Raw genomic sequence first — 22,476 nt, forward strand, 5'->3', positions numbered from 1 at the left:
TGGTTGCATATATATTTAGGATAGTTAGCTCTTCTTGTTGAATTGATCCATTTACCATTATGTAATGGCCTTCTTTGTCTCTTTTGATCTTTGTTGGTTTAAAGTCTGTTTTATCAGAGACTAGGATTGCAACCCCTGCTTTTTTTTTTTTTCTTTCCATTTGCTTGATAGATCTACCTCCATCCCTTTATTTTGAGCCTATGTGTGTCTCTGCACATGAGATGGGTCTCCTGCATACAGCAGACTGATGGGTCTTGACTCTTTGTCCAATTTGCCAGTCTGTGTCTTTTAATTGGGGCATTTAGCCCATTTACACTTAGGGTTTATATTGTTATGTGTGAATTTGATGCTGTCATGATGTTAGCTGGTTATTTTTCCTGTTAATTGATGCAGTTTCTTCATAGCATTGATGGTCTTTACAATTTGGCATGTTTTTACAGTGGCTGGTACCGGTTGTTCCTTTCCATGTTTAGGGCTTCCTTTAGGAGCTCTTGTAAGGCAGGCCTGGTGGTGACAAAATCTCTCAACATTTGCCTGTCTGTAAAACATTTTAGTTCTCCTTCACTTATAAAGCTTAGTTTGGCTGGATATGAAATTCTGGGTTGAAAATTCTTTTCTTCAAGAATGTTGAATATTGGCCCCCACTCTCTTGTGGCTTGTAGAGTTTCTGCTGGGAGGTTCACTGTTAGTCTGATGGGCTTCCCTTTGTGGGTAACCTGACCTTTCTCCGGCTGCCCTTCACATTTTTTCCTTCATTTCCACCTTGGTGAATCTGGCAATTATGTGTCTTGGGGTTGCTCTTCTTGAGGAGTATCTTTGTGGTGTTCTCTGTATTTCCTGAATTTGAATGTTGACCTTGCTAGGTTGGGGAAGTTCTCCTGGATAATACCCTGAAGAGTATTTTCCAACTTGGTTCCATTCTCCCTGTCACTTTCAGGTACACCAATCAAATGTAGACTTTTCACTTAGTCCTATATTTCTTGGAGGCTTTGTTCGTTTCTTTTTACTGTTTTTTCTCTAAACTTGTCTTCTTGCTTTATTTCATTAATTTGATCCTCAGTCACTGATACCCTTTCTTGCACATGATCGAATCAGCTATTGAAGCTTGTGCATGTGTCACAAAGTTCTCATGCCATGGTTTTCAGCTCCATCAGGTCATTTAGGGTCTTCTCTACAATGTTTATTCTAGTTAGCCAGTCGTCTAACCTTTTTTCAAGGTTTTTAGCTTCTTTCTGATGGGTTAGAACATGCTTCTTTAGCTCGGAGAAGTTTATTATTACCAACCTTCCGAAGCCTACTTCTGTCAACTTGTCAGAGTCATTCTCTGTCCAGCTTTGTTCCATTGCTGGCGAGGGGCTGTGATCCTTTGGAGGAGAAGAAGCACTCCGGTTTTTAGAATTTTCAGCTTTTCTACCCTGGTTTCTACCCATGTTTGTGGTTTTATCTACCTTTGGTCTTTGATGATGGTGACCTACAGATGGGGTTTTGGTGTGGATGTCCTTTTTGTTGATGTTTATGCTATTCCTTCCTGTTTGTTAGTTTTCCTTTTAACAGTCAGGTCCCTCAGCTGCAGGTCTGTTGAAGTTTGCTGGAAGTCCACTCTAGACCCTGTTTGCCTGGGTATCACCAGCAGAGGCTGCAAAACAGCAAATAATTGCAGAACAACAAATATTGCTGCCTGATCCTTCCTCTGGAAGCTTCATCCCAGAGGGGTGCCCACCTGTATGAGGTGTCTGTCAGCCCCTACTGGGAGGTATCTCCCAGTTAGTCTACACAAGTGTCAGGGACCTATTTGAGGAGGCAGTCTGTCCATTCTCAGTGCTCAAACGCTGTGCTGGCAGAACCACTGCTCTCTTCAGAGCCGTCAGACAGGGACATTTAAGTCTGCAGAAGTTTCTGCTGCCTTTTATTCAGCTATGCCCTGCCCACAGAGGTGGAGTCCTAAAGTCAGTAGGCCTTGCTGAGCTGTGGTGGGCTCCACCCAGTTCGAGCTTCCTGGCCACTTTGTTTACCTACTCAAGCCTTAGCAATGGAGGACACTCCTCTGCCCACCAGGCTGCAGACTCGCAGGTCAATCTCAGACTGCTGTGCTAGCTGTGAGCGAGGCTCCATGGGTGTTGGACCCACCAGCCATGGGAGAGAATCTCCTGGTCTGCCGGTTGCTAAGACAGTGTGAAAAGCACAGTATTTGGGTGGAGTGTCCCGTTTTTCCAGTTACAGTCTGTCACAGCTTCCCTTGGCTAGGAAAGGGAAATCCCTCACCCCTTGCACTTCCCCGGTGAGGCAATGCCCCATCCTGCTTCGGTTCGCCTTCTGTGGGCTACACCTACTGTCCAACCAGTCCCAGTGAGATGAACCAAGTACCTCACTTGGAAATGCAGAAATCACCCATCTTCTGGGTCAATCATGCTGAGGGCTGCAGACCAGAGCTGTTCCTATTGGGCCATCTTGGAATGGAACCCTCCCTCCTTCATTTTATTGTCTTAAGAATGACGTTCTCTTACATAACCACAGTAGAATTACGAACTTTACTGTATCTTTACTATATCTAACATTGTTATAAGGCTTTCATCTAATCCATTATCCATATTCTAATTTTATCAATCAGAATGTGCTTTATAACATATTTTCTTCCTGAGCAAGATCCAGTCTAGGACCATGAAATTTACTTAGTTTTCATTTCTCTTTAATCTGGAACACTTGTCTAGCCTTTCTTTGCCATTTATAACATTAACAGTTTTGAAAACATTTTCAAAATTTCTGGATAATTTCAGCAAATACATATATGTAATTTATTTATTTTTTTTTTTTTTTGAGACGGAATCTTGCTCTGTCACCCAGGCTGGAGTGCAGTGATGCGATTTCAGCTCACTGCAAGCTCCGCCTCCCAGGTTCACGCCATTCTTCTGCCTCAGCCTCCCGAGTAGCTGGGACTACAGATGCCTGCCACCGCGCCCAGCTAATTTTTTGTATTTTTAGTAGAGACAAGGTTTCACCGTAGTCTCGATCTCCTGACCTCATGATCTACCCACCTCGGCCTCCCAAAGTGCTAGGATTACAGGCTTGAGCCACCATGCCTGGCCAAATTTTTTAATAATTTAGAATTTGCTTTAAGATACATTTTTAGATAAATATCATTTCTCTTTTCTTTGTCTGACGTTTCCTCCTGATTCCATTCGTGCTGTGTCTCCCAAGTTGGAATACCACTTAGGTGATGACATATCCTTCTAGTGTACCCTTTCTGGGCACAAACAATGTCCATCTGCCCTTCGTTGATGTTAAGTTGATGTTAATTTTCATCACCCAATCAAGATGTTGTTCAATTTCCCCACTGTGTAATTATTATTTTCCCCTTGCATTTAGTAAGTGCTTGGACTTCTTTTTTGGACCAGCACATTTAGATTTGTCTCAGTGTCCCTGGCAAAGAGGGGAACTGCTCTTCTGCTTGCAACACAGTAATTGCTAACCCCTGTGAAGAGAGCGTTTATAATGGCATTAATGCCTGAAGACCTTTTTAATGTGTATTTAAGGATTTTCCCTAATGCATGGATGATTAGAATTAGAGAAGGCTGCTACCAGTTGGATGACAGTTTTCTTATCCACTGTAATCTAGTACAAAAATAACTCCTTTCTGCTGTCTTATTAATATCTCTAGTCAAAAAAACTTCTCTGATTTGATTCCTGCCATGCTTGTTCATGAATAAATGGATGGAGCTGTGTTCCTGCAGGAATTTTTAAGAGTTTATTTTTTTCTGTTTCATCAAATGAAGATAAATGAACATCTTGAAAGAAAAGAAGTAGCTCAGACTTTACTGGAAAGAGTAATACTTGGAAAAAATATTTCTAATAGCTTGGGGAAATAAAAAGGATGATGATAATTCTAAAGTGTATGCAATCTCTCATCAGTGTCTCTCATCCAGTTAATAGGAGAGGATGGCAGCTTTGTTATTAAATCATGCAGATGCTAATTGATGGCACAACCAAATAGAAGGATCAGTTGCCTTCAGAAGCACTTTCAGGTTATTAGCTGTGATTTTAATGATGGAACACAATTTCCAGATCCACTCCAATTCTTAGAGTGATGATTTTCCTAGGAACGTGCATGTTTTGGGAAAGAATGATTGTATAGCTGGTCCTCATTAAGAACCCTCATTCTCCAAGTCATTTTTGCCTCTAAAGTGTAAGTATTCCCATTATATATTACAGCCAAGGCCACCTGAGAGCTGTAATGTGCACACTAAAGCCATTTCTCCACCTAGTCCCTCAGATGTCTATGACTGGGATCTGCTCATGCTTTGTAGCATGGAATCCATCCTGATAATTGGTGGATGGATAGCTTTGCCCAAAAGTCTATGGGTCAAGGACAGGCAGCATTAGTTCAGATTTTGAAATGGCCCAGTCCTTAGAAATAGCTTATCCCAACCCCAAAAGGTCATTACTATTGATATAGCTCTCTGAAAGAAATAACAATGACAATGACAACCTGGATTTGCATAGCTCTTTGCCCTTTTCATACACTCTTGGAAACATCTTTTTTCAGGCAATATAGCCAAAATGCCTTAGTTTAAAACTTGGCATCACCATCCACTGACTGAATAATCTCAAATAAAGTTACTTGATCTTGTTTTGTCTCAGTTTTCCTATCTGTAATATGGAGACAATAGTGGAACCCTGTTAATAGGTTGTTGTAAGAACTAAAGATAATGTCAATCAAGTGCTTAGAGCAATGCATATAGGAAGTGCTTAATAGAGGTCAAGTATTGTTGTCCTTATCCTATTATTCTACTGAAGAAAGTAAAGGCATGGATTAATATCCTGTTTTTATGGTTGAAGAAGTAACCAGTGGCTCAATAACTTGTCTAAGATCACATAGTAATTGATAGGTGACCCACAACAAAGAGAAGTCACTCAGAGCTTTTGAGTCCTGCTTTAGGTCCCTGGGGAGGGTCCCTCCTCCCTCCAATCTTTTGCACATTTCATTACCTTAAATGACTTTGAAACACAGAAAGCCCTGAGGACCACACCTGGATCTATGGAAGGAGGCCTGGACCAGCCTGTGTCCCCATAGAAATGCTTGGTCCCTCACCCCAGCCCCCAGGCCCACGAGAGCTTGGGTCTGTGGTAGCAGCCAAACAGATTCCATAAAGAGCCAGACAAGATGGGGACACTAATAACAGAATCTCCACTGCCTCTGCCTCTTCCAGGCTCACAGCTACCCCAGCAGGAAGTCTTGCAGATGTGCCTGTTTCACCAAACCCAACAACCACAGTGGCTGTAGCAAAAGTAGTTAAGTCTGTCTCAGAAATAAAGACCAAGGAAGTAGCCGAGAGGTGGATTTTGTAACTTTAGATCTTTAGGGAATGAAAACTGAAGGTAACCCAACTTTGGCAATGGACAACCCCTACAAGTACTTGTTTGTAAAATCACTTTATTTTATATTATAGATTAACATTAAATGAATGAGGAATACATAATTGAGTAAACTTTGGTGTTATACATTTATATTAAGCCAAAAAAAAGCATGGATACATACTCTACAGCTTTAGCTAGCACATGTCCTCAAAATAGATCTCCACACTACTAAGATCCAGAGACAACTTAAAGCCCTGCAGTCTTTCTTGTAACACACACAAATAATAAAATGAAAAAAGAGACTAATAAAAAGACAAACATTTCTTCTGGTAATTAGCTGGTCTGGAGTCACTGTTTCATTAGGTATTCCATTCATCACACAAAATAAGGAGAATAAATAGAAACACACATATGGGGAAGAGGGAGAGAAATAAAAATGAAATAAAACAAATGAAATATGTACCCCACATTCTTGCAAAAAAAAAAATCATTAGGTTGAGTGATTCCCTTTGGGTGGTGAGAATATGGGCACTCAGTTTGGTTCCCTTCTTTGTATAGATACCCTCCATATTATAAGAACGTATTTTACAATGGAAACTGAAAAAAGTACATTTTTAAAATACCTTGAAAAGAAAGTTGGTACCCAGTGGGTACTAGTGGTAAGGGTATACACTGAAGAGGCTACATCTTTAGCATCATCACTTAGGGAGCTGTGCAGTCATTAGGTTTATCCCAGTGAGAGTGTGCTGAACTATCCCTTGAACATCATTATGTCTGGTGCTTGTCAAAAAAGGTCTGAACCTTAGATACTGAAGACCTTCCCGTTATAAGGCAAGGAGAGGAGAAAGATTTAAAAACACGTATAAACATCTTTTCTTTGTGGATAAAGAGGTGTGCCAAACTCTATACCTTATCGGTAACTCTGGAATGTTTTAAGAGTGAGCCAAAGTGTCGGATTCTTTCCCCCATCCAAACATCCCAGCTGGCAAGGTCCCCAGGGAGCTAAATCAGACCCGAGGTGAGCATACTGGTCCTCAGTTTGCAGTGGGCAAGACCTCAGGGTGAGCTGAAGAACAGGGTCTGGGTGATGCCAAATTGAAAGGCCAGACAGCCATCCAAGTGAGTTGACTGACAGAGCAGTAAAATCTGGATACCAAGCCAGAAGATAGAGCCTAGGGAAATCAAATTGTGGGTGGGAGAAAATTCCCTCTGTAAGTAAAAGGGATCTGCAGCAACCTCTTTTAGCATAAATGGGGAGAAGAATGCTACTGAAAATTCCGGTATGGCCAGGATGGGAAGGTTTGTAGATACCTTTGTGCTTGTCAAAGTGAGGATTTATTCAAATGTGAATTACAGCTGTTGTGAGTGATTGAAAAGCATTCCAAGTTCCTGGACTGATAAACATCCTCTGTGTATCCACAGTCCTATTATTACCCATCTAATTCAATGATAGGGACATTGAAAGGGATTTGTATCTCCAAGGAATATATGCCTTGCTGTTACTGTATTACTATGATGGCCTTTAAAAAACTGTGTATACCATTCTCTTGATACAAGATATTTGATGGGCTCTCAGCAAATGCTGAGCTTTTACCACCTTTACTAAGGAAGCAATGGCACTATATCAAAGGGAGAAAAAGGGAAATTTTTGCCAAATCTTGAAGACCTTGACACATATCAATACTATGATTTTTATAAGAAATGAGATTCTACAAATTGTGGGTAATAGATTTACACATTTCTCAGATGGCTTACAGAATAACAGACTGGAAACAGAACTTAAATTATAGGCAGGAACATAAACACCAGACCTGATTTTGAAAATAAGCAGAATAGAAATGTGATGAGCATTAACAAATAGTAATTACTTGCAACCTTTAATGTCATCTTGGCTAGAGATGTTATTTGGTGTGAATGCCCCAAATAACAAGAACCGAAAGGGTTTATTTTCAATATAACTCAATCCAGCAGATACAAATTCAGTACTTTCTATACTCCAGACACCATTCTAGGAGTTAGGGACACAGCAGCAAACAAAACTGGTTGAACAAGTTCTTTCCCTCATGGTAATGATATTCCAGAGGGGAAAGACTAGCGAATAGGAATAAAGAAGTAAAATGTATAGTATGTTAGATAGGGATACATGCAATTAAAAAAATGTAAAGCCAGAAAGGAGAATATGCATTGAAGGATGGTGCTTCAGTTGGAAAGGAGAAAAATTCAGTCAGTAGTCTAATTTTGGAATAGAAATGGGTTCCAAAGTGGGAGGCAGGAGGCCAGTCATTTCACTCTCTGGATTTCCCTATCTATCAAGTGGAGCAGACTGTGGGATCTTTGTCACAAACAAGCTCTTACAACTCAGGTTGCTGGTGGTGCTTTGCTGTGTGACACAAGGGAAATTAAGAAACACATTGGATTTCAAACTTTAAAGGTGACACATCAAGTAGGGTTCTTTTGTGCCAGTAAAACAAAGCCACAGATTGCCCAGAGGGAGACTTCTGCCTTGGAGTGAATGCCCTGTAAGACCGTACACTGGTATTTTCCATTCCAGTGACAGCATAGGGGAGGAAAACTGGGGATAGTAACTACTTTACATCTCAAGGATATTATAGGTTCATAATTGCTTCTTTTTAACATTTTTCCCTTAGAATTACCATCTGTTAGGCACTGTCATTTTTCAAACCCATTTTATAGATTGGGTAATTGGAAAATAAAAATTAAGTATCTTGCTGAAATTCATATAGCTAGTTGCAGTCCAAGAATTTAAAACCAGATCTCTCTGATTCCAGAGTCAATAAACTTTCCATGACACCCAGCCATGTTCTCAGAAGTACCTCATTTTTTACTCTAAAAATCTCTCCCAGATGAGGGTACACTCAGCAAAATCTGAAGTGGGACACCATATAGGACAAATGTTTTTCTCAGCAAATAAATTATAAGAAAAAAAGAGAAAGGGAAAATAACATATAGATTAAAAATTACTTAAGAGGGGGAGTTCCAGGAAGATGGTGAATAGGAGACAGGACTGACATGCAGCTCCCACTTGGATGGAGAGAAGAGCATGTGGAGACTCACACCATGGAATTTTGTTCCAGGAACTGCTGTAGGAGCGTACCAGGAAAACAGAAATAATTAATAGATCCTTTGAAAGAAGCAGCAAATTCTGCGAGATAGGTAAATAAATAAATAAATAAATAACCTCAGGGAAATGTATAGCCTGGGGCTAGGTCTCAGTCCTGTGGACAGGCTGCCTGGAGATAAACTCAGCACTGTTTGCAGGCCACAGTGGGAGAGAGACTGGCCTCACCAAATGCATGGGAGCTGGGTGAGGCCCATCACAACTGGCTTTCCCCCACTTCCCTGGTGACAGAGGCCGCCCTAATCCCCTCTGGAACATAACCCCTTTGGCCCAAGAACCACCCCTTTATCCCCCATGGTAGCAACAGCAAGCCCTGCCCATGAAGAATCTGAGCTGGGACCTGCCTAACACTGCCCCCGCCTGATGATTTTTCTCTACCTGTCCTGGTAGCCAATCACAAAAGACATAAATTCTTGGGAGCTTTATGAACCTGACCATCGCCTCAGAAACCTGAATACTTATCCTGGCCAACTTAGGGCATGCTTATATCCCCGTTCTGTTGCAGCTGATGCTTTCTTAAAAGCACGACCTCCTGGCTGTCAGCCAACCAACTCAAGACATTACAGCAACTCATGACAGAACAACCCTGCTGCAAAGAAGGAGAAAACATCTAATTCCATTGCATGCAACATTCTGGCTAACCAGTGGTCCTGAGTCTGTCCACATGACAACTTCACTGCTAACTTAACTAGTATTCAGGAAAGCTAGTACACTAAACATATCTACAACCAAGGACTCTAACAGAGTCTACTTCACTCCCCTGTCACCTCCACCAGAGCAGGTGCTGGTATCCATGGTTGGGAGACCTGAAGATGGATTGCATCACAGGACTCTTTGCAGACATTCCCTAGCACCAACCCAGAGCCTGGTAGCCCCACTGAGTTGCTAGACCCAGAAGAACAACAACAATCACTGCAGTCTAGTTCACAGGAAGCCCCATCCCTAGATGAAGGGGACCCTTCGTGGGACCTTTATGGGTCCTTCATGAGGCCACCTCATGAGACAAAATAATCTGAAGAGCAGCCCTTGAGTTCCAGATTTTTTCACTGAAATAGTCTACCCAGATGAGAAGGAATCAGAAAAGTAATTCAGGTGATATGACAAAACAAGGTTCTGGCTGGGCACAGTGGCTCATGCCTGTAATCCCAGCATTTTGGGAGGCTGAGGTGGGAAGATCTCTTGAGCCCAGGAGTTCAAGACCAGCCTGGGCAACATAGACTCCATCTCCACATTTAAATAAAACAAGGTTCTATAACACTCCAAAAAGACCATACTAGCTTCCCAGCAGTGGATTCAAACCAAGAAGAAATATCTAAATTGCCAGATAAAGAATTCAGAACGTTGATTATTAAGTGACTCAAGGAAATACCAGAGAAAGGTAAAAACCAAGTTAAAGAAATTTAAAAATATATACAGGATATGGATGAAAAATACTCCAAAGAAATAGCTATCATAAAGAAAAAAAAAAATCACAACTTTTGGAAATGAAAGACACACTTAGAGAAATACAAAATGTACTGGAAAGTTTCAACAGTAGAATCAAACAAGTAGAAGAAAGAACTTCAGAGCTTGAAGACAAGTTTTTCAAGTTACCCAATGAGAAAAAGACAAAAACAAAACAAAATGAACAAAGCCTCCAAGAAATTTGGGATTATGTTATATACCCAAATGTAAGAATAATTGGTGTTCTTGAGGAAGAATAAAAATCTAGAAGTTGGGAAAACATATTTGGGGGAATAATCAAGGAAAACTTTCCTGGCCTTGCTAGAGATCTAGACATCCAAATACAACAAAGAACACCTGGGAAATGCAACACAAAAAGGTCATCACCCAGGCACACAATCATCAGGTTATCCAAAGACAAGGAAAGAATCTTAAGAGCTGTGAGGCAAAATCATCAGATAACCTATAAAGGAAAACCTATTAGATTAACAGCACATCATTTCTCAGCAGAAATCCTATAAGCCAGAAGGGATTGGAGTTCTATCATTAACCTCCTCAAGCAAAAGAATTTTGTATTGAGCAAAAACTAAGCTTCATAAATGAAGGAGAAAGTCTTTTTCAGACTAACAAATGTGAGAGAATTTGCCACTATCAAGCCAGCACTACAAGAAATGCTAAAAATAATTCTAAATCTTGACACAAAACCTTAAAATACACCAAAATAGAATCTTCTTAAAGCATAAATCTCACAGGACCCATAAAACAATAACACAAAAAAAAAAACAAGGTATTCAGACAACAGCTAGTACAATGAATAAAACAGTATGTCACATCTCAATAACATCGAATGTAAAATGGCTTAAATGTTCCACTTTAGAGAATGGCAGAATAGATAAAAATCCACCAACCAAGTATGTGCTGTCTTCAAGAGACTCACCTAACACATTGTGACTCACAGAAACTTAAGGTAAAGTGGTAGGGAAAGATATTCCATGCAAATGGTCACCAAAAGTGAGCAGGAGTAGTGATTCTTGTATTAGACAAAACAAACTGTGAAGCAACAACAGTTAGAAAAGACAAAGAGAGACATTATATGATGATATAAGGATAATGATAAAAGGATCAATTCAACTGGAAAATATCACAATCCTAAATATATATGCACCTAACATTGGAGCTTCCAAATTTATAAAGCAATTATTACTAGACATAAGAAATGAGATAGCAGCACAAAAATAGTAGGGGACTTCAGTACTCCACTGACAGCACCAGACAGGTTATCAAGACACGAAGTCAAACAAGAAACAATGGACTTAAACTATGCCCTAGAACGAATGGACTTAACAGATATTTACAGAACATTCTACCCAAAAACTGCAGAATATACTTTCTTTTCATCATCACATGGAATGTTCTCCAAGATATACCACATGATAGGCCCCAAAACAAATCTCAATGAATTTAAGAAAGTCAAAATCATATCAAGTGCCCTCTCAGACCACAGTGGAAAAAAACTGGAAATTAATTCCAAATGGAACCCTCAAAACTATAGAAATACATGGAAATTAAATAATCTGCTCCTGAATGATCTTTGGATCAACAGTGAAATCAAGATGGAAATTAAAAATCCTTTGAACTGAATGATAATTGTGACACAGCTTATCAAAACTTCTGGGACACAGGAAAAGTGGTACTAAGAGGAAAGTTCATAGCATTAAATGCCTACATCAAAAAGTCTGAAAGAGCACAAAGAGACAATCTAAGGTTACTAGAGAAACAAGAACAATCCAAACCCAAACCCAGCAGAAGAAAAGAAATAACAAAGATCAGAGCAGAATTAAATAAAATTGAAACAAAAAAAAATACAAAAGATAAATGAAACAAAAAGCTGGTTCTTTGAAAAGATAAATAAAATTGATAGACCATTAGCAAGATTAACCAAGAAAAGAAGAGAGAAAATTGAAATAAGCTCAATTAGAAATGAAACGAGAGATATTACAACTGACACCACAGAAATACAAAAGATCATTCAACACTACTATGAACACCTTCACATGCACAAACTAGAAAATCTAGAGGAGGTGGATAAATTCCTGGAAATACACAACCCTCTTAGATTAAATCAGGAAGAAACAGAAACTCGGAACAGACCAATAACAAATAGTGAAATTGAAAAAGTAATTTAAAAAATTAACAGCAAAACAATCTAGGACCAGATGGATTCACAGCTGAATTCCATCAGGCATTCAAAGGATTGGTAGCAATCTTAGTGACGCTATTCCAAAAGATAGAGAAACAGGGAAACCTCCCTAAATCATTCTGTGAAGTCAGTATCACCCTAATTCCAAAACCAGGAAAGGACATAACAAAAAAGAAAACTACAGACCAATATCCCTGGTGAATATAGATGCAAAAAACATCAACAAAATACTAGCTAACCAAATCAAACAACATATCAAAAAGATAATAAACCATGATCAAGTGGGCTTTATACCAAGGATGCAGGGATGGTTTAACATATGCAAATCGATAAATGTGATACATCACATAAACAGAATTAAAAACAAATATCGTATGACCATCTCAATAGGCACGGAAAAGCATTTGACAAAATCCAGCATCCCTTTATGATTAAAACCCTCAGCAAAATCAGCATAGATGGGGCATAGCTCAAGATAATAAAAGCCATCTATGACAAACCCACAGCCAATATTATACTGAATAGTGAAAAGTTGAAAGCATTCCCCCTGAGAACTGGAGCAAGACAAGGATACCCACTTTCTCCACTTCTATTCAACATAGTGCTAAAAGTACCAGCCAGAGCAATCAGACAAGAGAAAGAAATGAAGGGCATCCAAATCAGTAAAAAGTAAGTCAAACTGTTACTGTTCCCCAATGATATGTTTGAATACCTAGAAAACCCTAAAGATTCATTCAGAAAGCTCCTGGATCTGATAAATGAATTCAGTAAAGTTTCAGAATACAAAATCAATGTACACAAATCAGTAGCACTGCTATACCCCAACAGTGACCAAGCTGAGAGTCAAATCAAGAACTCAGCCCTTTTACAACAGCTGCAAAAAAAATAAAATAAAATACTTAGGAATATATCTAACCAGGAAGGTGAAAGATCTCTACAAGGAAACTGCAAAACATTACTGAAAGAAATTATAGATGACACCAACAAATGAGAACATATCTCATGCTCATGGATGAGTACAATCAATATTGTGAAAATGGCCATACTGCCAAAAGCAATCTACAGATTCAGTGCAACTCCCATCAAAATACCATCATCATTCTTCACATGGATGATGGAGATTCCTCAAAGAACTAAAAGTAGAACTACCATTTAATCCAGCAATCTCTCTACTGGGTATCTACCCAAAGAATAAGAATTCATTGACTGGATGCGGTGCCTCACGCCTGTAATCCCAGTACTTTGGGAGGCCAAGGTGGGTGGATGATGAGATCAGGAGTTCAAGATCAAGACCAGCCTGGCCAACATGGTAAAACCCTGTGTCTACTAAAAATATAAAAATTAGCTGGACATGGTGGCAGGCACCTGTAATCCCAGCTATTTGGGAGTCAGAGGCAAGAGAATTGCTTCAACCTAGGAGATGGAGGTTACAGTGAGCTGAGATTGCACCACTGCACGCCAGCCTGGGCAACAGAGCAAGACTCCATTTCTGAAAAAAAAGAAAAAAAAAGAAAAGTCATTATATGAAAAATATACAAGCACATGCATGTTTATAGCATCACAATTCACAATTGCAAAGATATGGAACCAGCCTAAATGCCCATCAACCAACAAGTGGTTGCTTGATGAAATGTGGTATATGTACACCACGGAATGCTACTCAGCCATAAACAAGGAATGAAATAATGGCATTCAAAGCACGCTCGATGGAGCTTGGAGACCATTATTCTAAGTGAAGTAACTCAGGAATGGAAAACTAGACATCATATGTTCTCATAAGCGGTAGCTAAGCTATGAGGGTGTAAAGGCATAAGAATGATATAATGGATTTTGGGGATTCAAGAAAAAGGGTGTTAGGTGGGTGAGGGATAAAACTGTGCATTGACTACACTGCTTAGGTGATGAGTGCACCAAAATCTCAGACATCATCACTAAAGAACTTTTCCATTCAACCAAACACCGTCTATTCTGCCAAAACTCATGAAATTTTTTAAAAGTAAGAATAGGCCGGGTGCAGTGGCTCACGCCTGTAATCCAAGCAGTTTGGGAGGCTGAGGCGGGCGGATCATGAGGTCAGGAGACCAAGACCATCCTGGTTAGCATGGTGAAACCCCATCTCTACTAAAAATACAAAAAAAAAAAAAAAAAAAAATTAGCTGGGCGTGTTAGCGGGCGCTTGTAGTCCCAGCTGCTTGGGAGGCTGAGGTAGGAGAATAGCTTCAACCCAGGAGGCAGAGCTTGCAGTGAGCTGAGATCACAGCACCGCACTCCAGCCTGGGCGACAGAGTGAGACTCTGTCTCAAAAAATAAATAAATAAATAATAAAAATAAAAATTACTTAAGAGACAACAAATACCAATATTTGGACCTTATTTGGATCTTGATTCAAACAAACTATTTAAAATCAATACATGTTAGCCAAATGTAGTGGCATGCGCCCGTAGTCCTAGCTACTTGGGAGGCTGAGACAGGAAGATCACTGGAGCCCAGGAGTTCAAGGTTGCAGTGAATCTGGGCAACAGAGAGACTATCTCTAAAAAAAATTTTAAAATAAAAATAAAAAATATATATATATAATTTTTAAGTGTGTATATGTGTGTATATATATGTAAAATCAATATATGATATATGTCTGGGAATTTGAATACTAATAACATTTGATAATATTGAAGAATTGGGGTTTTTAAGGTGTTATAACATTATGTTTATATTTTAAAAGAGAGTCATTTTAGAGGTACATACTAACAGATTTCCAGAAGAAATATGATGTCTGGGATTAATTTTAGAATAATGCATTGAAGGGAGTATAAATAAATAAGATTGACTACATGTTGATCACTGATGTAGCTGGGTTCGTGAGGGTGGTTATACTTTTATTCCCAATTTTATAGATGAGTAAGAATTTCCATAACAAAAATTAAAACAAAACAAAAAAAAATTTTCATCATGGTGAATGTGGAATTAACTGTACTGACCACTTGCCACTTTCATAAATGCTGTCTCTTCCACTGGACTGGGGGCAAGCCTGGGCACGCACCCCAGTCTAATGGTCAAAACACATGTACTAGTGCCCCTTCCTGCCCTGGTTTATAGAGCTGACCTAGACATTGGACTTCCTGCTCACTGTAGACTCGCCTGTTCTGGGTCTCTGACTTTTATGCAACCAGCCCCGAGGACATGTCACCCAGGGATCCCAGGAGGCAATTTGATATAATGAAAGAAGTTAGTCCTTTGGAATTAGAACAACCTTCACTGGGAGTCTCACCTTCCCTTTAGTAGCTATGTAATATTGAGTAAAGCCCTTTACCTTACTGGGCCTTTATGAGTTGTGATGATCAAATGGAAAAGTATAAACAAGGGTTCTTCCCAAGAATCTAGGCTCCTAAATATACTGGTCTACTAAGACCTAACAATGAATCAGATAAAGAAATGGTCTCTATAGTGGGAGTGACTGACATTTTCCTAGATCGCATGTATCTTCCCCACTGGACTACATCTCCTAAAGCAAGGAACCATACTTTGTGCTTTTGGTGTTCCCAAAATAGTGAGATGGGAAAAACATGGCCTTGGTGTCAGAAAGTCCTGGGTTCAAATTCTGTCTTCATTGATTATTAACTGTGGAACCTTTGACATGTTTTGGCCTCCTTATCTGTGAAATAATAATAATGTCCACTTAGAGGATTTAATGAAAGAAGGCATTCAAGTGCCCACAGTATAGCTGGGGCTTGGGAAGTATTATTTTCCCACCTCCCTTAGGTGCTCTCTTGATACTTGGTGGATGAATGAGTTTAACAGATGTTTCTTTGAAACATGAATGCCTCCGAAGCCTTTCAGGTACAGCTATTCAGGTTTTTCACTGAACACAGGCAACTAGGTGGACTCCCCAGGCTGTGAGTGTGTGTGACTGTTTGCCACAAGAAGGGTGCCTTTGTCTACTTTGTAAAGGATGCTGAGTGGACAAGCGCGTCCCTGCTCAGAAGAAAAATGCCAGTCACCCAGAGAAAGGAATTTGTAATGAATGATTGAGACTAGTGCCAAGGTCAAGAGGAAAAATAATTCTAACTGATATTGTCAGAGCACTGGGCTTTCTTTGAAGAAAGCCACATTTTTTGACCATGTTAAAGTTTCTTTGTGGTTAATTCAGGTCCCTGGCCTGGGCCTCATGGTATTAGGGTTATTATGAAGACAGAAGTATGTAAATACCAGTTACCCAACTAGGCCTGACTGCATGTTAAAATAGACTTTTCCCCAGGCTGCCCTCAGGTCCCAGTCAACTCTGCACAGCCAGAGCAGCATCAGTTCATACTAATGCCAGGCAAATCCTGAATAGTGATAGGAGCCCCCCGGGAAAATGTCCATTGGCAGGAGGGCCTGAGGGCTATTGCTTCTGTTGAAGTGTTTGAAGAGGTGCCGCCACCTCAGACTGGTGTCAAGGTCAGAGTGGATGCGCAGTTACATCTTCTTTGCCCTTGTCAGTCTTGCTATTTCATTGTAAAAGTTCAAGGCTACAGAGGCTCAGGGGCAGGGATCCCACCATTCTGAAAGGAAAGAGCAGAGGTAAGGCTCATTTCTGTGGATGGGGGGCAGGGTCAAAGATTCTAAAGTCTGTCAGGACAAGCAAAGACAAAAGAAGAGTCAAGAAAGTTGTGAAAAGCAGCAGTGAAATTCAGTGAAGGAAAAAGTGCAGGCAGGAGGGAGGTAGGTGTAACAAGTGTATGGAGTGAAATATGTATCTCAGTTTTTTTTCCCCCGTATGCTTAACTGGTAGCCCCAATGCCATTTGTTGGGAAATTATTATTCTCCTTGTTTTCTAATACCACCTTTGTTGTGGACTAATTGTTCATCTTTTGGGGGCTTACTATTTAGTTCCATTCATCTGTCTCTGATCTCATGCCAGTGTGTTGTGTTGGAGTCTAAGAGCGCAGGTCCAAGGAAATTCAGACCTACATTCAGAACTACAGTTGTTGAATGTGTGCTTTCCCCAACAGGAGACTCTTCTGTTTATCATTTTAAATGTTGTATCCTAATGTTATGAGGTCAGAAGGAACTGTTTAAGATGACGGTGTACGCCTAATAGGGAATTAATCATTTGTGCCTGAGTATAAGACCATATCATGACCTTCCGATCACAAGAATATGAGCTATCATTGGAAAAAACTCTAAGCCTGTCACCTGGGTGTAAAAGTCAGGTTTGTGAGATCAGGCATGTTCAGGATGGCATGGTGGTAGACCAAAAAAGCCTAGTAATGACAAATGAAAGTCCTGGTAATTTGATTAGTTTTTTCTGTTTCTGCAAGTCACAAAAGTACGTGAGCACTCAGTGGCCTTTATACTGTATGGTGGCCCCAGCCTGGTTCAGCAGGGTTTCTTCCCTCTCTATCACTCTGTGAGAAGCAGAGGGACTCTTTGATTGTTTCTACTCAAGCAGGGTGAGAACAATGTTACAGACATTTCCAGGCAGATAGCAGAGGTGGATTTTCCTAACCTCATCCCACCCTCTCTCATCTCATGCTGTCAGACTGTCATGCAGCTGCAGACAGAGTCCATCCCCAGAGACCAGTGGATAGTGGAACCACATGTTTATTTTAGTTTTAGTTTCCAAGTTTGCAGTAGGCTAGATGTAATGTAGGAATGAACCCTGAACAATGCTTTCTGAACCTTCTATGCCACAGGTTCCCCCAAATAATTGGGAGTGGTTGGAAGGAATCAAGGAGGAAGATGGTTAGAGGTAATTATTCACTGCTCTCTTTTCAGTCTCATTGTGCTAAATCCATGCCTCTGTTTTAAACCTTATTACATCATGATAGTATTTATTTATCTGTATGTCTTCACACCCACCCCCAACCCCTGCAGGCTGCCTAAGAGTGTCTGGACTGTTTTAACCATTTTCAGAATCTAGTGTGATGTCTGGAATATAATAAGTGTTTGAGAAATTGTGACATGTACATGTCTAGGACTGTATGTGGCAACACTAGTACTTTGTGAAAATCACATTTCTATTCAGTTCAGGCATATGGTTTGTGTGGTAGTTGCAATTGGGAAGGGGGGTATCTGCTTTAAAAAAAACAGTAACACCCCAAATTGCCTAATGCCTGGGACCATTTTCCAAGTTGCCTTCACTAGAATCAGAGATGAAATCTGGGGAAAGAGCTTGGGTCTCTTTTCTGAGAAAAATATTTTTCCCTAAGCAGGTGACACCTTACAACTTCAGTTCATTGCCTCCTAGATCCTATGACAGCCTGGCAGGTGACTGGCGGAATTTTGCCATGTTTTGTCTCAGCAGTCAAGATTTCAGGCCTCAAAGAAAAGCTCCAGTGAAAAGGAAGGAGAAAATCCTGGGAGTGGCAGAAATCCAACCTCCAGTGGCTCCTTTTCCCTGCAGGTTCACCTCTGAGCAGATTCGCTAATCACATAAGAAGGTCTTTTGGGAGAGATTTTACTCATCCTTTCCTTTCCTCAGAAAGCCTCCTTTCATTTATTTTTTTTTTAAGGCAAAGAAAAAGTTTCAACAATTCTTATCATCGCCTGCAGGCACACAAGAGCAGGAGAAAAAGCAAATTGCAAAGTGAAGACCCAGCACCCTCTGTTTAGCCTTCACCCAAAATTGCACTGCATGGTGAACACTTAATTGCTGATTAAACATGTTTCTAGGCTGTGATATAGATTCCCTAAGAGAAGGGTTATAGGATAGTGTGGTTATATTTCCTCTACCTAGAGAGGATTAAGTCTAAAATCTCCTGCATCAAGAAACTTGATGTTGGGAAAGATGCAATACAGGTTCTCTAAGGAATGAGTTTCCACCTGTCTTTTTATGCTTTACATCTGGCAGTTTCTTGCTTTTGGGGAAAAAAAATCTGTGACAGCATACAGGAGGAAAAGGAACATTAAAAATGCCATAAATACCTCTAGCTATTTACCTACCCTGAAATGTGCTATATCAGTTCCCTTGATGAAGACAACTTTTTAAAAAGTAAGTTTCCTTTCAATAGATAAGAAGCTTCCTCTCTGCTGCCCATGCTTCCCCTGCGGAAGCCTGCAGTGCAGTAGCCGCTGCTAAGACTCCTCTGCCAGTTGCTATGGAGAGCAGCTGCAGGGGAGGGGATTCCTGGAGAGGCAAAGAGGTGGAGAGTAAGCTCTCCTGTCTAAATCCAGATTCTCCATCTGCAAAGGTTAAGCGGGAAGGAAACAATATTCAAGGATGGGTGTGGGTTTGGAGGTGGGGTGTGTGTATATGTGAGTGTAAGAGAGAGAGAGAATATGAGAATATGTATTATTTTGATATGTGGGTTATAGTTAGTTTTCTTGGGAAAAGCCTTTTCTAGAATGACATAGGAGAAGGTCTTGGTTAGTAAAACCATCTGGTTTTACAAGAAAGTGTCTGATTACACAGAGTATATCTTATGTTTATGTTTTTGTTGGTGGTGGTGGTAATAATGTATTTGCTTTGTTCTGTTGCTTAGCAAAAATAAAGTGCTTGTGTCTTCCAATTATATTTAGCTTTTTCTAGACAATGGAGCCAGCTTTGTTGGACTCATGGATTCTAACTCATATTTTGATGCTGACCAAGGTGCACCTGTTTTTTTTAATGTGTTCAATTCTATAGAAACTAGTTGAACAAATAACTTTATAACAGAGTATATCAGGCTAAGAGGAAGAAAGGGATTTCTTAAAAGTATGATGTTTGAGATTTACCTCAAAACAAAGCGTCAGAAGTTATAAGTAGACAACATAACATAGCAGAGAAAGAGGATCAAATAAATAAAATATGTAAAATAGTTATACTTATCTGATGGAATTTACCTTAAAACAACATAGGAGAGGAGGGACGTGGATGGGGATTTAGATGAAACTAGACTCACTGGGGGCTGATAATGTTTGGTGCATGGGAGGCTTATGATACCACATAGAGGTTTACTTAAACCTCTAATAAAAAATCAAAAAGTCATAAAGTAAAAAGAAGCAGTTGTCCATGTGTCTCTCAGCTCTTAAATATGGAAGAAATCATGGTAGGCCTCAACAAAATCAGGCTGCAGGCTAGAAAAACATTTTACTAAAGGGAATATACTGACGTTTGGTGTGGGTGGTTGATTGGTGTGGAGATGCTTGCTGTCATCAAATGTCTCATTTGTAATGAAAAAATGCTGGTTACACAGCAGGGAAATGATATTCAAGGGTGAGTATATGGATTTGATCCAGGCTTAACAGGTCTCTCCCATTGTTGATTACTTTATGGCACAACGTAGCATTAGCATCCTATTAGAACATTCCTCTGATGGAACATTAATAGAAGCAGAGAAACTAGACAAATGACTGTATTTCCTAAAACCAATGACAAACTATCCAGTGTAGACTACAGTATATGGATTGAATAGCCTAAATATTGCCTTTCTTAGCCTATCAGAACCCTCTGTAGAGCACAAGGCATATAGAAACTGCCCTGAGCAACTATACAGTACCATTTATAGACTACAAGCTATATATCTACTGAGACCCCCAAGGACCCATACTGATTATCATTTCTCATCTGGTTTTCCCAGGCATGGCCCTCCGTGTTCAATGATACACATCCTCAAGAACTCAGAAGAAGCAATCTTATTAGTATTTGTCAGGGGAATTCTAGTGATGGAGGATGGGGAGGCCTCAAGACCCAAGAGACCAGACCAGAAGTCAGCTTACATCAAAAATATGTGCTGAAACTTTGAGTTCAATTTTCTGGCTACAGAGTTTGGGTCATGATCTGGTCTTATAGTCAGATCTGATATAGCCAGGTCTGAACATATAGACCATAGTCACACTTAGGGGACTGCAACCTTGAGTTTCTACAGCACATTCTTGTGCTTTTTATGGAGTTACATATTGGCTGGAAGTAAACTTGTGCACATGTGTGCATGCGTGCGCACGCACGCATACACACACACACACTTACCTAGACACTCTCTAAGTTTAGCTTAAGGACCTCACCCTATTTAATTAGCCAAGAGGATAAAAATATCATCTGAAGCCATATAGGGGAGGGATGCACAAGGAGCAGAAGATGATAAATGGTGCAGTGAATCTCTGGATGGCTCCCTGTAGCTCCCAGGGTCCCTCAGTTGACTTATCCAGGCAGATCATGATCCAAAGTGGCCTGAGGTGTCCAATTTGCCACTGGAACAGCCACTCCTTATATTAGGAAGGACAGTGTATGAGGGAGGAAAGTGGTTTCATGTATTTCTACCTTAAAGTCTGGTTCTGAAAGCTAGTTAACATGCTCACTAAACAGGGAAAGCTGGGAGAGTTGTAATATGTGGCAGGAGATACCAACAGTGACACACAGGGACCAGAGAGATCCATCTCAGTGTGGACACTGGCTTTAAAAAGGCAAGTACATAAAATAGTGTTAGAACAAGATCCTTCTGATGCTGTGGTAATTGGCCTTATTAGAAAATGCTTATAGCCCCAAGCTTAAATCTAGAGTCAGGTGCTGGTATATTTCAAGACCTTTCTGAAAATGGGAAACAGAAGTTATACCTTATAGCCATTCTATTTTAGTCATTTTCAATCAGTGAGATTCAGTCTTCATCCTATCCTTTAAGCTGATTATTCACACTGCACAGCATGTTCCTTTAACCAAGAAACCATGAGGAAAGTGAATGACCATTTGTGTTACTTTCACAAACTATTTCAGGAAGATAAATTGACATACGGAAAGAGAGTTTCTCCCTTGTAGTGCTCCAAGTGTCAGATCCCTGAGGGTTTGTCAGAGAATTAGACCATCTCCTCAGTTCCTGACACGAATCCACCATGACCCCATCTGAGGCCATGGTGGCAAGGCCCTAGCAAGCTCTATGTGGGTGCAGCACCCTTCCTTGCAAGGTGAAGTTCTCTTCTGTGGGAGCCTATGGATTTTTTGAGGGAAGCCATGCCTCTAGTTGTACGATGAAAGTTCTAGACCTGCACTGTCCAGTATAGTAAGCATACACTGGCTATTAAATTTAAATTTTCATGAAGACAACACCCCCTTGGATGTTCTTTCTATCCATCACCTTGTCATTCTTTCCAGTCCCCCATACCTGTTTTCTGAAATTACTCTCCAACATAAACTCTACATTTTAACCATGTCTCAGACTACTTTTTTCACCTTCTTTACTCTGCTTATCCATTCCCAGGCCGCTCTTCAAAAAAAAAAAAAAAAATCAAATAAACTTAGAGCCAGAAAGACCTTTAGAAAACATTTATTTCCACACCTTTTGGCTATAGATAAGGACACAGAGGCCCAAAGAAAGTAATGTACTCCTGCTATAAATTGTCTTTCTTGTGGAAAAGGTGTGTGAATCAAAAGTAGAGAATCAAAAAATATATA

The 22,476-nt window shown here is 40.1% G+C and overlaps 1 protein-coding gene across 14 annotated transcripts in view; it reads left to right on the forward strand.

The window, feature by feature from the left end:
* Positions 1 to 22,476, forward strand: part of LOC105469876 (transmembrane protein 108) — a 343,076-nt gene that overhangs the window by 270,374 nt on the left and 50,226 nt on the right. The gene's annotated exons all lie outside the window — the stretch shown is intronic.

The sequence above is a fragment of the Macaca nemestrina genome, chromosome 2 (assembly GCF_043159975.1).
Source record: "Macaca nemestrina isolate mMacNem1 chromosome 2, mMacNem.hap1, whole genome shotgun sequence".
Lineage (NCBI taxonomy): Eukaryota > Metazoa > Chordata > Mammalia > Primates > Cercopithecidae > Macaca > Macaca nemestrina.